This window comes from Plectrocnemia conspersa, unplaced genomic scaffold (genome assembly GCF_051122295.1).
Source record: "Plectrocnemia conspersa isolate PC_06_02 unplaced genomic scaffold, ASM5112229v1 ptg000003l, whole genome shotgun sequence".
NCBI lineage: Eukaryota > Metazoa > Arthropoda > Insecta > Trichoptera > Polycentropodidae > Plectrocnemia > Plectrocnemia conspersa.
Genome location: NW_028277167.1, coordinates 11,752,230 through 11,769,191, shown reverse-complemented (window position 1 = coordinate 11,769,191; position 16,962 = coordinate 11,752,230). Strand labels below are relative to the sequence as shown.

General features: G+C 27.7%; 1 protein-coding gene and 1 long non-coding RNA gene across 7 annotated transcripts in view; one reads left to right on the top strand and one right to left on the bottom strand.

Moving 5' to 3' along the window:
- LOC148236606 (uncharacterized) overlaps positions 1-16,962 on the bottom strand; it is a 195,163-nt gene that overhangs the window by 163,562 nt on the left and 14,639 nt on the right. The gene's annotated exons all lie outside the window — the stretch shown is intronic.
- LOC148236607 (uncharacterized) lies at positions 4,858-6,913 on the top strand. 3 transcript variants are annotated; one of them, XR_015809000.1, is made up of 3 exons: positions 4,858-5,553; positions 5,653-5,753; positions 5,825-6,913. It is a non-coding gene; the product is annotated as an uncharacterized LOC148236607 (long non-coding RNA). The 3 variants fall into 3 exon arrangements; XR_015809002.1 differs by having other exon boundaries at positions 4,859-5,407; XR_015809001.1 differs by having other exon boundaries at positions 4,861-5,407; positions 5,489-5,553; positions 5,653-6,913.

The window sequence follows — 16,962 nt, the reverse complement described above, 5'->3', positions numbered from 1 at the left end:
GAATAAATTTTGTTATACGAGAATTAAAAACAAACGCAAGCTTCAGGTGATTGTATTAAAAATTAAAATTTCGTACGATTTGTATAACAAACACTTTAGCTAAAAAGTAATAGTATGTTAATCCATTCTTAAAAATCAAAAATAATGTATTAATAAAATCTAATACATTTTCACTCTTTATTTCATGCGCCTACTTTATTTTTCACGCTTCTTTTCTTGTATTTTTATTTTTATCTCGAACTGCTCTCACTCCTCCATTCTGCAGCTTTTAAAATATTTATGCATTCCCATAATGGACTAAAAATAAAATGCTCAATAGCAGGAATGAGGCAAAACTTTTGTATTATACAACATATAATTTCCTTATAATCAATATTCAACATAAATTATTGATATTGGCGTATTTTAATTTTTGGTAATATTATGCGTAGATTTTATTATTAAATATGCAAAATAAATGTTTATTTGAGTGAAGCTGACTTACTAGTAAGTAGCTTTGGATTGGATTATTATGTATGGATATTGTGGGATCATTTTGTTATTGGAGCTTCTGAATGACATAATCTAAGCGAGACGTCGATTTGTAGAATAAACATAAATATTTCGGCGTAGAAAATACAAAGCAGAATCGAAATGAAACACAAAAGCTGCTGGAACGTACAAGCCTTGCTAAAGGTTTCCTCGGGCGATGTTCATTGAATTAATTCCGTGGTTTTAAAGGATTGAACCGAGTGTAAGCTTTCGAACGCTAAATTACTTTATCGCGCTCCTCAGGCGAACAAAGAACTCGAGGCTTGCTTAAGGCTTTGATGAATCGGTAAAAACAAAAGATGGGAGAACGTCTGATAAGTAAATCTACGTTATTTTTTACCCACTTTCTAATACAGTTTACGTTCTCACAATTGCGGTCCGAAAACATCCAGCGGTCACCTCTACCGTCAGATCTCTTGAATATAGTCATTGCGACCAATAAACCTCAGTGAGCATGGAACACTTGAAACGCAGAATTTGCAATTCACATTTTATTATATATCAAAAACGAATTAATATGTTTTATTTACACAACTTTTTAACGAGCCTACTTATAAAAAAAGGCAATTTATATCTATGTAATGACTGGATCATAGTTTCACTGATTGTATTAGTATAAAAATGGCGCTTAGTATCTGAAATATAAGACATATAATCTCTTGCATCTTTGTACATCTAAAAAATTTAGGCCAACGCAGTTGATTTAATCATATTTTTATAGAAAGTAGAATAAAGAATTAAAAACAAACGTTCAAATATTATTATTCCTATTTAATTGTTAAATGTCGTGTTGTAATATTTTCTAGAGAGCATGATGCACCTTAGATCTTGAAAGAATCCGTCTTAAAAGGCAAAAATAATGCTTTTGTATTTACTAGTTATTTTAATTTGAGCTCTTATATAGTCAATTATTCCAATAAGACATCTAAGACATAAAAATAAATTTAGTCTTAGAATCAAATATTATTTTACACCCAAACATTTTGATTCAGTAATTTTCACAAACAAAATATTATATATACATATTTAGTGATACAGACTTAATGTATACTATATATCACATAAGTATAGAAGTGTAAGAAATTTATTTAAAAGCTTGTCTCAAAGCTCCGCGATGAAATATTGTTTGACGGGTAATAAACTCGCCAAGCTTTCTAAGATCATGGGATGGTGCGTAGCGTCTACGATCCGTAGTGGCGGATTTCCATCACATGTAAATCGTCATATGTCATACATAAATAACAATGGTTCAAAATCCCAGAAACACGCCGTCTTGTCTCGCGGTAAGCCGTCGAAAGCGTTTTTTATGGCGTGAATGATTAATGTACGGCTAGGCCATGCAAACAACACTGAATACAAATTTTTAGGCTCGTGAAAAAACAGAATGCAAAAAGCGAAAGGGTGAAAGGATTTTCCGAATGAAAAAATAGAATCTGGTGAGTGCGCAGCATCGTTGTGTAACGTTTTGTATGGTTACGGAATATAAATAAAAATGTTAAAAAAGTAATTCAAGTTTCAGTACTCAATGCTATACAATTACTCTTTTTAAAATAAATAATATTTAACCGAGATGCATGGTATCAAACAGCACAGTAGATATTTATCTTTATATAGTACTATATCCTCCTCCGCAGATATGCCATAAACCAAAGCTTATAAGCTTGTTACATACGAATGTTATTATCAATAAACATATCTACTTATTTTTTATTATTATCTGACTTTTCAGTCAATAAATCAAAAAGCTCTTTCAATTAATATTTTCTTAGTGATATTAAGAAACACTTATTTGTTATACTGATCCAAAGTTATATGCTTTGGTAGCGGTAAAGGTGCATATTTCTATTACTTCGTACGAATTCGGAAGCAAAAGATCGCGTGACGTAATCGCAACTCAATCCTAACATGTCTACAGCATCGATTGTCGTCTCCCAGGTGAACGTGTAGGTATTCGGACTCATGAAAAATTTACACCTGATTATCGGCGAAGCAATAAAGTTAAGAGGCTTTCACTCGTGTGCTGGAATTTGATTCGGGCGCCATTTTATTGTTTTACATCGAACTATTGAGGGCTGTGAAAATTCCATCGAGAATTTTAATATATTTATTTATATCTTAGTGAAATAGTGAATTTAAGAACAAGCACAAAGGTACAAAATTTTAAGCGATGATATACTACTAATATTTTTGTTTCAGGATAAAAATGAAAAAATACTAATTCAGCCATTTACATTATGCTTGTCATATATGTATTTTCTTTAATACTTTTATTTTTCTACAGCACTCAAACTGTTTAAATATATTGCCCTGACAAATATTTATATTTTTTAATTCCATCATTTTAATGTAATTTAGCTTAGCTTATTTAATTTAGATATAAAATTATTTAACATTTTTACTTTGACAAAATATACATTTTTATGTATCGTACATTTTAAGATTACTAGCTGTCGGTACCTCACTATCGTGAGGTACCGATAGCTAGCGAGTGTGCGAATACCGGACCCTCAACTTTTTGGGTTTTAAATATAATTTTTGCTTCGTTCTGATTTTTTTAAATATTTTTTAAAATTTAATGGTTCAAATTGGACATTACTATTTAGGATTTTTATTGATAGACTAAATAGTTCAATCTATAAAAAACTACTTAGCATTTTTAATTCATTTGAAAATAGGTTTACAACTTGACTACATATTTCTAGAAGAAAACATTTTATATTATTTATTAGATTTACAACGTTAGATTTTACCGTTATATTGAAACTTAGATATTTAATGATAAATCTAAATATTGTATATCATTTATGAATAGGATTAAAACTTGGCTAGATAATAATAAATTAAAAATTGTACTATTAAATTTCAATACAGCGAAGCTCACGAAACCAATGAATAAATTTTGGTGTACTGAAAATTCGTTATATTGAATGTAAGGAAGATGATATATTTTTATTTTATTTTTAATTACTATATTACTACAGCATCAAAATAATCTCTTATAAGGTTGACAGATCGTTTTTTGTCCTTGTTTAAGGAAAATGTATGAAACACAATAAAATTTGTGAAAAAAATGTTTTATAAAAAAAGTTTGAGGGTCAACGAAACACCTGTAATGTCGCTTTTGAACACATCTGGCACACGCCAAGTCAATGATGAACTGAATTCTTAGAAATATTTTGTCAAGTTATAACGTCATTCTTAAATTCGGAGCAAAATATTTTGTTATACTGAGATTAGTCTTCATTACAATGAAAACATTTTGTATGAAAGTTTTACGGGGACAAATTAAAGATTCGTTATACTGGGAATTTTGTTATTTCGGTATTCGTTACAAAGAGATTTCGTTGTAATATTTTTTAAAATAGGTTTGTAACTTTACTAAATATTATTAAAACAAAAAATATCAAAATGTTTTCAACATAAAAAATAATATTAAAACGTAACATTTTGTATCATTTAAAAGTAGGTTTACAGTTTAATAAATAATAATAATAATAAATAGCATCGGTTACACATCCGCTCAAAAATATTACTGATATGAAAAAATATTTTGTTACACCTTACTAACGCTACAACACAATCGATCATATATAGTTAGTGCAATGTGAGTGATTATAAGTCATTGATTGTGTTTTAGGGTATTTTATGTGTTTGAGTGCCAGTTTTAACGCTGCATAACATAATTATATCATAAATTTAAATTTTCGTAATAAAAAAGTTTTTTGGTGACATCATAAGTTACTTTATAATTTAAAAAAAATATTTCTATGTTTTATGTGTAAATATAAAAGTCAGTTTTTAATTACATTTACTAATGAGAAAGAAACAATAAACTAAAGATATCAAGCACCTAATCTGTTACTTTAGACCAAAAGTGCGTTTTAAAAATATTAATAATTTTGAAACCTTTGTCTTTTTTGATTAAAAAATATTTTGATTTACATCTTTTTTAAAGTAAATGTTTTTCTGCGCAGCATTATATATTTTAATAATTAATGAGTGTAAAAAGTTTTCACTATATTTGAAATTAATAATGAACTAATGATATTTAAAATCTATAATAAATGATTAATATTTAAAATCCATAATAAAATAAAAAATATTTTTAATGTTGAAAAAAATATTTTGAATAAATATTGAAATTTTATTCTGAAACTTTTAATTTAAAAAATATTTAAATTAGTGTTATACATTTTTGTGTAGTTTAGTTTCAAAGGCGTCAGTAAGATGGATTTTTGCAATACTGTGCGCTTAGTAGTTGGTTGGTAATGAATAGTACTTATTTTGAAACTTTGCCCCTTTTTGTTTAAAATACTTCTTAAAGCAAAGTTTTAAAAATTCTCTAAAAACTAAAACTTTAAATTGCCAACGTTCGCCAAAATTTAGGTACATATTTTTTCTGTATAGAGAAGCTAATACATATCCACATTATTTATATTATATTTTAAATCTATAAACTAAAAAAATATTTTAAAAAACATTTTTTTTTGTATTTGATGATTTTTATACATATTTTAATAAATTTTATACAATTTAAATCGTTAAAATAAATTTCGCTCGTTAAAATCAATTTCGCTCGTTAAAATCAATTTAGTTCGTTCTCAAGCGCGGGACTTCCCAAATTTGCTTTGACAGTTCTTCTGTCAGATCTGGCAAGAAATATGTTATAATCGCGGGATTTTTGTTACAAAGTGACAATTGAAGATGATTCAAGTGATGCAGCATTTGAAATTATAGACAAAACTATAAATTGCGGGTGTGCCAGTAAGTGTTTAGTTATAAATGAATAATATAACACGGTTATTCTAACAAAATTACTATTGACTTTCCAGGATCTAATATTAAAAGACAAACAGCGGTGATTTGGCAATTAAAGGTATACATACCGAAGTTAATTAAACATATTACAATGCTAGTAATAATAAAAAATATATGACATATTGTGACAATTTTGTAGAAGATGAAAAGATGCCAATCTACGTGTTTAATCCTCTACAGTACATCCATCAATTGTGTTCTTTGGTTGTCGTTTAAATTTAATTTATGGATTATATTAGTAGTAATAATGTGTTCAATGTTTACTCTTGATAGGAGTCTTATTGTTCTTTAATTATTTTTCAGAAGCAATGATGGAACAATTTGATGACCTATATGGCTACAACGTAGAATTGGTATATATAAACAAAGAGTTAATCTTCTCGTGTTGAAGTCACTGTCAGCAAGTATTATCTTTTTATAAAGAACATACTACATAAGTTTGATGTAACTGAATATCTTAAATTTGGCTATTCAGAAAGAGGAATGATGGCACAGAACAAAAATTGTACATATTTTGCCACATCGAAATTAAAAATAACCCACTCTTAGATATTTTGGCTATCGATTATTCCAGGTATGCAATCACATATTTATAATCATTGTAAAATGTCGTTTATTAGATAACATCCAAGAAACTACACATTTATAAGCTGTCCGACAGCGCCGATTTGATCGACATTAACTTTCAATCCTCACATACTAAGGATATATTACACGTTCATGTTTAAAACATAACTGGTTAATTTAAAATTCTTAAAATCTAACGTATATGTGTATAAAATCGGAAAGCAATGATAATGTTTATGTGATATTATTATAAAAACTCACTTTTCGGCCTCGGAGCCCGGCGACGGGATTTCAAAATTTGAAGATTTCATTACAAAGATTGTTTTATGATTGTTTATCTAATTTAATCAATGTATTCTTCTTATCCTAAACACATTATGTATATATTTAATTTTCATAGTTATATAACACACCTAGTTAATTTGCAATCCGATTATTTATAAAAGCAAAAACTCACTTTTAGGCCTCGGAGCCCGTCGCCGGGAATTCAAAATTTGAAAATTTCATTACGAAGATTATTTTATGATTGTTTATCTAATTTAATCAATGTATTCTTCTTATCCTAAACACATTATGTATATATTTAATTTTCATAGTTATATAACACACCTAGTTAATTTGCAATCCGATTATTTATAAAAGCAAAAACTCACTTTTAGGCCTCGGAGCCCGTCGCCGGGAATTCAAAATTTGAAAATTTCATTACGAAGATTATTTTATGATTGTTTATCTAGTTTAATCAATGTATTCTTCTAATCCTCAACGCATTATGTATATATTTCATTTTTATTCAGTCAAATGACGAATTAATGAAAATTATTGTCGCGTAGCAAAATTTTATTATTAAATAATAATTATTTAAAAGTGTTGTCACGGTACTATCTATTTGAATTTGAATGCTTATTTTTCATTGGTCGATGCTATTTGAATATTTGAATGCTTATTTTTGATTGGTCGAAACAACAGAACGCATTACCGGCGGCTGGAAAATCAATCGGAACAAATTCAATTTTAATTTTTATTATTATATATTATTATAATTAAATATATTTCCTTTGTTTACGTGTATTGTTACACACCGTTAATACAAAGCGATACGATTTACAGAGTAGATAATTGAACGGAGAATGTTTCGTTTAAAGTTATGCGCGTCCGGAAGCGACGACGGCTTAGAACAATTATATATAAGATTTAAGCTCGAGTTTAAAGCTTTAGATTTAACTTATGAGCTTTTAAGATAATATTCAAAACTTCTGCTAATAAAATCGATTTATATATATATTTTTTTGTATTATAATTCTGGAGCCTAGTTTATTGCACTAATTTAAATTAAAGTATGAAATTATTCACGCTTTATTTAACTTTTTCTTAAATAAAAATTAAGCTTAAAAGTTTACTTCTAAATATATGGTAATAAAAGCAATTTTTTTCACATTGTTTTTTTAACAATACGTAGAGATCAAACTTGATGACAATTTTTTTTCACAAATGTTTGACAACTTTATTAATGTGTTAAATATATTGTGCTTTTAAATCTGACTAGTTTTAAAATTAATATCATTTATTATTTGTATGTGTGGATACCTAGCTATATTATTATTTAATTTAGATAAAACATTATTACAATTTAATTTACATATGGCATAATTTCTGGTAATGTTTACTAAAATTATTGCTAACAAACAATTATGTATATAGTGATAAAAAATACTATTTGCAGAATAATTTGGACAATAACTTTATAATTAAATAATTGCTTCTTTACTATTATCTATAGACATTAAAAATACAAATCGAATTAGGTTTTTAATGTTTCATACTGCTCAAAATAAATATATTCAACTCAACCTAACCTAACCCAAACCAAAAATTCAACATGCTTTCTGATAATAGATAAGAAATAATATAGAGAATTTATATAAATAGCTAAGCATAAAAATTATGTAAAAAGCAAATTTGACAAAACCTGTATGTATATATATGTATATACTAGCAAAAAACTATATACAACAATAGTTTATTTTTATTACTACAATACAATACCAAAAAAAATGTGTTTTTCTTATACAAAATAGAACATTATATTTCTGGTTTAGAGGCTGAGGTATGACTTGCCAAAATATACGCTAGAAAAGCTGGTAACAGATTATTTTTATTATGTAAAAATTACAACAGAGAAATAGTGTCGAGTTTTATTTCGTATATTGAATGCAGATGTAAAATCTGATGAAGAAGTGATGTCTTCCGGACGAATACATACACAATTACATCACTTGATTATTCAATTAACGAAATAAATGTTTACGCTTTGAATAATTGAAACTGCTAGGTGAAACATTCGAAATTTGTTATTGCAAGGGCTTATGCACCGGATAGACGCATTGTCTACCGCGCATCCTTTACACACGAAATGCTAGTTTTTCTGATGCTTACAAGTGGTTAAAGTGCCAGCAGGTTAGTGGTCTGTGAAATTAAGCAACTGGCGCTATTAAGTATTTTCTTGATTTTAGTTAGACCCTTTGTCAAAACGAGTTGCTATTTCCTTTTCATGATATTTAAAATGGTCGTTTAAATGCCCTCAGAGTGTATCTGGTGAGATTTCACACAACTATTTTTTTTAATAACATATAGATCCTAAAACCCAACTTAAAATGTATTAAATATATAATATATCAAATATTAATTATAATCAAACATCAATTTTTAAAAATTAATATTTTTCTACATGTATATTTGTTGAAAAACTATCTTTAACTGGTTAAAAAAAAGTGTCATACGTGTAATGGTAACTAACTAACTAAAAAATATTGTACAATGTTAAAAAGTTTTGTATTTTTTAACTGGAAATAATATCACTCGCTGGTAACAACACATTTTGCATTACATATACACATTGTGTTCGGTTTTGATTTTTAAAGCATAAATTATTCTTCAATCATAGCTTATTTATGTCTGCGTCCATCTCTCTCTCTCTCGGATCAGTGCTCGCGGTTTTTGCTTTAAAAATTTACACGTTCTGAAGAACGTATGACGTGTGTATGAAAATTTGACGTATAAATATGGCTTCAAAGTCGTACCATTTGTAAATATTGAAAGACACGTGAAACGAGAAGTTACAATGCCAACACATCTTTCAGTGTTGACTCAATTATTAATATGTACTTAAATATAAAGGATCAGCACAAAAAGTATCATTTATATTAAATTTATATTAACTGTACAAATATGTTTTTTAATTAAAAAATCGTCGTGGTTTTCTTGAGTCTAAATTAAATTAAATTAGTATATATATATACATATAATATTATACATTGAACTTATAAACACACACATCTACTAGTCCCATTATCTTTCCCATTAACACTCGACTCTCCTATTTATATAACCCAATAATGGGATCTCTTTCCGGCAAACTCCAGACATACTCCATGTCTAATTAACAATTATTACGGCACTTTAACGGTAGTATTTTATAATTAATGGCACTAGATATAACTTTTCAATAATAATTTTAAACATTGCTATTACAAATTTCAATAATATTATATATAGCACCAAAGAAATATTATCGTTAGAGACATAATGAAATTTTGCCATTTCAAGAACAGAAGATTATTTATAATTTGTAGGCAAAGCGAAATTAACAATATTAGATATTTTTATCGGAAAGTTTCAGACAGACAGAAGATTTTCGTGTTAGTGTATTTTCAAACGTATTTTTGTATTACGTTAAGCGAAATGTGTTTTATTTATTTGTTTTCTCTATATAGCATATAAGAGAAACTTTCTCGCTTATCTATAAGTCCGCAATTATTTCAAGAAAGAATTGTATTGTATATAAATCTGAGTTTTAAACTACAATATATTACAGTACTACATCAGTGTACTAAATAAACAATATAACCTTTTGGATATTACATTTTTTACATGTATAATATATAAAGATCAGATTTGTATATTATATAAGCATGTCCCTTAGATCACATAACTAATGTATTTATAAAAATATAGAGTTATAAAAAATTTTTCGCCTTGAAATATTAAGCCGCTCAAACTTTTAAACACTTTTAATAGACTTGAATGCGGCAGCTTTCGCTCGTATCCATTCGCTTCGAAGTCATTTCGAACTTTCGTCTTGATGTCTCTCAAAAGTGGAAGACCGGGGATCCGTAAGACTTTAATTAAAAATAATTAAACAGTGTTTTAATCGTTTAAATATAACTATTACGCTTAAATTAAGAGCCACAATAAACTTTATGAAATAAACAATACCGTCGGAATCTAAATTTAATTTTGAAACTCAATTAGCACTGTAGTCGAATAATCCATTATTTTATTATCACAAGTGGAAACGGTTAACCGAGTAAAAAATACATTAATAAAACGGCCTCCAGAATTAATGCCTACCCCATGAAGGCACAAAAGGAGTCCTGATACTTATTTTATTATGTGCATGAATAATTAATTATAGGAAGCGATCGAGTGACAGCGTCTAATGAATTATGAATATTTCCATAGCGATAAATAAAAGCCGAAACACACCCTTTTCCATAATGATTTACGTTATACGAGAATGCTCAAAAAGTGAAGAAGGATTATCAACAAGGATTAAAATACAAATTGTATATTAGCATTAGAAAAACATAGTACACGATACATACGTTGAACTCATTTTCAATTTATACAAAATAGGAAATGAGTTCATTATCATATAAATAATTGATTAAAAAATAAAGAGCTTTACCAAGTTGTAATTTCCGTAAGATTGTGAAACATTACAGAAATTTGATTATAGGTATGTACATATTTAACTGTAAAGAATGCATGAGCTTTTTAATCAGTAAAAGTTGATTTCATATTTTTATGGCTTATAAGTTTTGACATTTAATAATATACGTTATACAAAATGTTTTATATTGCAATTTCAGAGAATATAATCTTAAAAATTATAAAATTGAATCAAGTAAAAACAGGTACTACATATACGTCATAATAGACACAGTATAAATAAAAAAGTTGAAAGTATTTTAAGCTAGCAAAAATAGTTCCTAAATCGAAAAAAGAAAACAAAATAAATGTTAGTGAGATGAAATCCATTAATATGTTGTGGTTATGAAAGTCCTAATAAGTTATTTGCATTGACACTTTGCTCTCTATGTCCTGTTTTATATATATTTTTTTAACCATTTTTCTTATTCTACTAAATTTATATTTTTTGCCCTATTCCCTTAACAAAAGAATTAATAAAAAAAAATTCAAATATTTTTTCTTCTATTTAATTATAAAACCAAATGCTTAACATACAAATATAAGCTAAGAATTCCGAAAAACATTTTTAAGAATGACATACCTGATGAATCCAATCATCAAAATTCGAGAACTTTCTGGAAGTTCCCTTCAACGATCGACACAAAACAGAGAGTTAATCAGTTTTGCGTCGATCTCTTCGACACAAAATTGTGGTTACTCCAACGTAAGCAACCGCCACTGATGACATCTGTCGGCCGATGAGCGAACTACTAACATAAACACGACCGTGCCAGATCAATTGACGAAACGCCAAAGAGCGACGAGTAAACACAATCTTTGCCCGTCCATAAAGTGCAACATATAAAAGGCATAAATCCTAAGGCTCCGTGTCGCAAATATACGTATCTCAGTTAGGGCGGATCGATTTAGCACGGATTATAAATATTTGCGCAGCGCGGTCGGGCTGTTTTCTTCTCACCAAAATCGATATATGCTTACTGTGTGATTTTGTATGGTATTGTGTGCAGGCGCTACCGCCTCAGCCCGCTAACCACACAACCCAAACACAAAAGTAAATAAATGTGCAAATGTACGTATCTATATATTATGGATGTAACGTGGTATGTATATGCAGAGGGTTCGATATAAATTCATGCGCTTTACCGTTTAAATTGAAAAATGTAAATGTAGTGTAGATTAATCTAATAAATTAGGAATACATGGACTTGTATACTAATATCATTTACAAACAAAATATTACGGTACCCGGTTTATTCTGCCAAATTGTATTTTCGTTTTTCTCTATATTGATCGTAGAGTTAAACGATAGAAACAATATAATAGCAGTTGTGTTTTTATACTTGAAAAAATCGTTAACAAGAATTGATAAATAGATCTTATTTTTAATTAATATTACAATAAAATAAATACAGTGTACTTTCGATTATCAGTGCCTAAAATAAATTCAATTTTTTTAATGCAAATGCGCGACTCTTACGAGTATTTCTATTGATTATTATAATCAAAAATAGAAAGAACTTACAAGATTGGTTCAAAAGCAAATTAGGTAATTTTAAAAAAGTTAAGGTTTCCAACACATGCTGCTTCTCATCTGAATGGAAGCATATTGAAAACGAACGATGGTTTTATGATTGAAATTTTTTTACCGCCTAATGTTACAAATTTATTTCAACCCATGGACAAAGGTGCTGGTCTTCTCAAAACTCTTGCTAAGGAAGATGTTAGTTTGATCAAAAAATGTTAGCTTGATCTTCTTTACGTGAAAAAATATGTATTAGGTTATAAAGAGAATGAGGTAAGATATATATTTAAAATATGCAGATTAATGGAAAATGTAGATCGGAAAAACACCGAGGAGCAGTTTTATCACGATTAAAATGTTTTACCGTTTTCGATTATTTCACCATTTGAGAATCCTTATAAAATGTTTTGTTGCTAAAAATGTAATTTATACCATTTTTTAATGTTTTATTATATAATCGCTGCAATTTTAAAGGCAAGTAGTGACTACAATCCGCCATTTTGACAACATGAGATGTGCTAAATGAATAAAAATAATAATAATCTGTATTGTGAATATACATATACTTTAAAGACAATTAAAAATTGATACTTCGGATTATCCGCGCTCTTCCTTTCTAGCATAATTATTCCCTTGGATAATCAAGAGTATACTGTATGTTTATTTATGTCAAATGAAGTGTTATAAGGATCGAAATTGCGACTTATTTTCGCTGAAAATAAATTAAAGTTTAATAAAGTAGTATGTTTGATAATGAATAGATGTTAAATTTAATTTGTCGACAATTAAGTACTCGGAGGCTAAAAATATAAACACATTCTAAACTTCAAAAATATAAAAAATCAGGAAAAGCCTTTAATTATCAAGTAAATCGCTGATGTAAGATAAAAACAATATAATACAGTACGATAGGGAATAGGGCATTAATAAAGAGAAATTGGACTAGAAGATAAATGGACGTAGTTTTAAGTGAAATATACTGAATTATTCAAGAAAAACAAGATAAAGCAATATTTATCGTGGAGATTCTGCTTAATAATTTTGAGCCTAATGGAGTGTCAAATGCTCTAAATTGAAATCAATATTATTTATAAATGATACTGTAAAATATGTTATTATTTTTATTTTAATATAGTAAGTAAATGCCACTATACGAAGGTTGTTAAAGTTTGTGAAATTTAATTATTGTCTGAAAGAAAATAAATTAAACTTAAATACGAATTAATTAGAATTAGTCGATAGTTAAATAATTATTGTGTAATATTATCAATAAGTTGCATTGACTATTTAGTAAGCAAATAATCATTATGTTATACAAACTGTAGACTAAAAATGTATCGCAATATGTTTGCTAATTAACTGATTTAAAATCAAGTAAAAACATAACATGCACCAGAGCTTTTTGTGTATCTCTGTAGGAAAAGAAATTAAATATTTTAATAATTATTTTATGGAACTATAAATATGCAATAAATATAATAAAAATTGCTCTGGGAAATAATTTCTTTACAAATGTGTCAATATTACTGTTTTTCTCGAAAAGTTTTAGGAAAATTTAAAGGTTTTGTTGTTAAAAATAAAATTTATACCATGTTTTTAATGTTTTACAATCGCTGCAATTTAAAAGACAGCCATCCATATTTTAACAACATGAACGACTCAAAGAATTACGATTAGCAAACATTTCGTTTCAATTTCCTTGATCATTTGCTAGTCGACGAAAAATTAAAATTCTAAATGGACTATAGAAGAACTAAAGAATATTTTTATATATTTTTAGATGAAACAAGAGTCAATGTTTTCATTCATCCGTTTATATGCCAAAGTAACTTTGCGTAATACGTCGCCTCAATGCCACCAATTTTTAGAATTAAAAAAAAAATATTTCAAATGTTAATTATTTGCTAAGAACTTTTATATCCCAAAAATTTCTTTGGGTGCCGTTTTCGATTATATTAACACTAAAATCAAAGTGCTAAGTTTGTCGCAACAAACCATTATTGAATTAATTGTAATACAATTATTATTTAAAAAAAACACAACGATGTATTATATGATACTATTGCTTCATCCAAATATTTTTTGCAATACGGTCGCGACGCAACTGAGCCCCGTATGTGGCTCGTGGCATTAGAAAGGGTAAATACTATGCATCTTACTATGTTGTAATGGTTTTTTAAACACAATGGAAAATATCATGTGATGAAAAATTACTATTAATTAAACATAAATTTAAAATTTTAGTTATAATTATAATTATAATATCTCATAAATGAATTTAAGATGAATAAATAATGTAATGATTTAGTGCTTGTATGTTGATGTTGAACTATTCTTCGCGTTAGTATAATTGAAGAATTGATGCAAGTGAAATTATTAAAAAGATATTCTATACACAAATACATTCAAATTTGAACCAATTTAATTTATTTTTTGTCCATTGTGACACATTATGGTAATCTGTAAGATCACAATAGTCTGAATTGAATATAAGAAAAAAAGTTTGACCTATAGCTAACACTTTTTTACAATACCTACAAATTAAGTTTTTTTAAAGCTTTTCAGAAAAAACATACAATAAAATTGTATTATTCCATTGAAAAAGATTCTCGAAATAATTATAAAAAAATATAACTAAAAAAACTATCCATTTCATCATACTCTTCTTTATATGTCTTTATAATATTATACCTCTTATATATTGTTTATTTTTAACACAATATATGGATGTGCTCGCTCCGTGACGGAATCCGATCGTTTACATTACTCGACAAATATTACCTTGCGATTTTTCACGATCGAGCACTACGTAGAAACGTAAGCAACGTTTCTGAAATTGATACTTCAAAACCTGAATTACCTATTTCTAAAAACTCTAAATAAATAAGAGTCACAGTCTATTACAATAAAATATCTTTATAAATAAATTACGATATTAAGTTATAGTATAAAATATAGATGTATTGTAAATCAATTTTCAAAGCATATTCAGATTTGATTATGACACGCAATGCATAATACTTATCAAAAGTCTGCAGATGAAGAACTAAAAAAAAAAGTTCATTTTCACAATTCTCATTTCTCTAGCGGTTTACGCAATTAAGACACAAAACGCGTAAACCTGTAAACTAAAATAGTTAATGCCAAATCATAAACTGTAAGATTCCTATACTGGTATGAGAGAAAACGATCGGCGGTAACAAATCACTTGCTACGTTTGTTTACTCGAAACTCAATTTGACGTTGGAAAAATTACTCTCGCGCCTTCCTTTCTTGTCAAGGTGTTAATTTAATAATGTCAGTTACTTGACAGACGTCGCGAAGGCCTGGAGCGTATTTACCTTAATTACACATAAGTTACAGTTAGGACGGCCAACTTTCGCAAAGGTCACTAATTAGATTTTCTACCGATGTTAAGGACGAGCTGGGAAAAAATAACGATAAAATCTCTCAAGAAAGAGGAAAAAAACACTCTTGGTTTTAATGCTGCAGAGGAAATTTAACGACCGTTTTCCTTATATAATAGTATTATATACAGGTTGAAATAAAAAAGAAAAAAATACTGATAGCATAATGCCATATAACTAATAGCCAATTTTTGGTAAACGGAAATTCAATAATTAGAAATATAACCATAAACTTTTAGAGACAATTTTTTTTTGTTATTAACAGCATCATAACTGTTTAAATTATTTTTTAAATTCAAAGATTTGTATTACTATAAATTATTAAAAATATTTAAATTTATTTTCGATAAAATTTTATGCTGCTGAAATATGTTATTCTTCACGTAGCATCTAATAAATCAGTTTTCCGTAAATAAGCAACGCAATATAATCGATCAAAAAATACCAACACTAATATATAAATTTAATTCATTACACATGCTACAAAATAATCAAAACTTTTCACTAAAAAAAAAAACATAAAAAGTAGCTGACAAAAACATATTACGTAAAACTAGAGCCTACAACAACATGCGTATCGTTAAATAGCATATTGGTGGAATTGAAAACAGATTGATTTACGACAAGACGAATGGTTAATTTCCTATAGCAAATCTCACAATGAATCCGTTTAACCAGACGTTCTTATCACAACAAATTTATACGTGCAATAAATTTATATTTAAAATACATAAATAATGCATCATATCTGCGAAATATACAACACATTAAAGTAGAGCAGGTAGCACACAAATGACGTAACCTTATATGTATGTACATATATGTATTCGCTTAGGAAAGCGTGAGAAGATTTTGTTTTCCCTTCGTAGATATTGTGACATCTAAACCCTCGTTAAACCTCGCTTTTATAAGATGCTTTACCGACTCTAACTTCCCTCGTTCACCTTTCAATAAAAGTATTTATTTTCATTGGGAAGCTTTTGGCGGAATTTTATATTAAATGACAATACCCTTTGTAATCATTCCGCCTTCAAAATACCTAGCGATGCGTCTGCGCGGATACGCAATATTTAATATAATAATAAAAAAGAAACAAGAATTTATATTGAAGATTTCAGGCGCAATATCGCAAAAAGATGGCGCAAATAACACATTTGCGTATTTAATTAAATCTGAATATAGATATCTCAAATATTCGTCTTATTAATTATACGAATACTGAATAGTAAATTCTTAAAATATGTGATTATGTTTATATAATATAAAAAATTTAAAATACATGTTTATGTTTATATAATATAATGATCCAAGACTTTAAATTAGTGACATGTATTATGTCATTATTAA